The sequence below is a fragment of the Tenrec ecaudatus genome, unplaced genomic scaffold (assembly GCF_050624435.1).
Source record: "Tenrec ecaudatus isolate mTenEca1 unplaced genomic scaffold, mTenEca1.hap1 Scaffold_445, whole genome shotgun sequence".
In the NCBI taxonomy this organism is placed as follows: Eukaryota; Metazoa; Chordata; class Mammalia; order Afrosoricida; family Tenrecidae; genus Tenrec; species Tenrec ecaudatus.
The window spans coordinates 300081-302203 of record NW_027459351.1 but is presented as its reverse complement, the minus strand read 5'-3'; positions in this window follow the sequence as shown (position 1 = coordinate 302203).

Sequence of the window (2123 nt, the reverse complement as noted above, 5' to 3'; positions counted from 1 at the left end):
AAAAGGGAATTTCAAGAGGTATTCTAGTACTTGATTGTTTATGTGAAAGGGTGTCACTGAGAAAATGAGGGGTGTGTCTTGAGGTAGTGGTGAATGTGGTATAGATAGAGTATATCTAGTAAGTAATCTAAAAGATTAACATATCAATTCCCTATATAGTACATGAAGAGCGCAACAGATCAATGTTACTGTGTTTATAAGAAAGCGACCCCCTTTTTTTTGGGGGGGGGGCGACACTGTTTAGCAGCTTTAAGCGTCAGTGTCACATGGGACATAGTGGAGAGGCATTGGGTTTCTGTGTCACACCAAATAGCCATCATCAATGCAGGGGTCCCAGAAAGGAAATGGAGGTCCAGTAGGAATGGAGGCTTGAGGTTTTAGTGGTGGGGAAGGGGCGCTTCTAATCAGGGGGAGGTCATTAAGAGGTAAATGGCAGCACTGGTTAGTTGCCAAGTTGAAGGATTTGCTGTTATATGAAGTTCTGGGTTATCTGGGCGGGGTGGGAGATTAAAGTTTTTTAAAAAGAGAATAAAAATAATATACGTTATAGTTATATTCTGACTGAGATTGGTTGAGTTTGCTAAAAGAGTCTTTCAGGCAGCCATGTTTTCCCCTGAAATTCAATCATTTGAAAAGAGTTCTGAGTGGAGAATTTCCTCATCAAAAATATGAATTTAAACGTATGTCTTTTATCTCAGATAAATAAACTTCTTAACCTGATATTTTTGAACTAAGAGAAATGAGCAAATGTCAATAAATTACACACATACACAAAAACCTATACCTGGCATTCACCAGAACATAAAATGACTAAATGAAAAATATACAAATATCAGGAAACTCCCTGAATAAAAAAGATCTGTGATTTGTCCTTCAGGAGACTGGACCTTAATATTTTGAAAGTTTAGGTTGGAGAAACCCCAGGTGATAAAATGGCACCCTCCTCATTAAAAAATAAACTCAATTAACCATGAACTAAGTGGAAGTGAAGATACAAAAATGTTGGGCCGAGATCAGACCTAATAAATTGAAAACAAAATGAAGTCAGGATCTTGAAGGAGGAGTCAAGATTCCTGAGTATGCCCAGTTGGATAAGAAATCTTTCATTCCATTGGGGCTCCACTCAAGTTCCCCCTCAATGCAAGAGTATTTTGTTCTATTAAACTGGCATTTCATGATGCTCACCTTCCTGGCATAATCGCCAAAGACAAAGTTGGTGCATAAGCAAATGTGGTGAAGAAAGCTGAGGGTGCCTGATTATCAAAAGATATAGGGTCTGGGGTCTTAAAGGCTTGAAGGTAAAAAAGTGGCCATCTAGCTCAGAAGCAACAAAGCCTACATGGAAGGAGCACACCAGCCTGTGTGGTCCTGAGGTGTCAAAGGGATCAGGTATCAGGTATCCTCAGAACAAACAATCATATCATTGTGAATAAGGGGCTGTGCTGTGCGTAGTGGCGACCCAAAGTCCATCTGCAGGCAATTGGAGATTCCCTTACAGAAGGGCCGCAGGAATGAGATGAGCCAGTAAGGTTTCAATGTAGCAAAAATGAAACATACAACTTCCTTCTAGTTCCTAAATGCTTTCTACCCCGCAACTATCCTGATCCCAATTCTACCTTACAAATCTGGCTAGACAAAAGGATGTACACTGGTACAGTTCGGTACTGGAAACACAGGGAATCCAGGGTGGATGATACCTTCAGGACCAGTGCTACGAGTGGCAATACTGGGAGGGTGGAGGGAGGAAGGGGTGGAAAGGGAGAACCGATTGCAAGGATCTATATATAACCTCCTCCATGGGGGACAGACAACAGAAAAGTGGGTGAAAGGAGACGTTGGACAGTGTAAGATATGACAAAATAATTTTTAAATTATCGAGGGTTCAAGAGGGTGGGGGGAGTGGAGGTGGGGGAGATGAACTGATGCCAGTGGCTTAAGTGGAGAAAAAATGTTTTGAGAATGATGAGGGCAATGCATGTACAGATGTGCTTTACGCGATTGATATATGTATGGGTTGTGATAAGAGTTGTATGATAAAATGATTAAAAACAAAACAAAAGAAATCTTTCATTCCAATTATCCAGTATTAGTCACTGTGATTACTGTTTGGGCATAAAAAGACT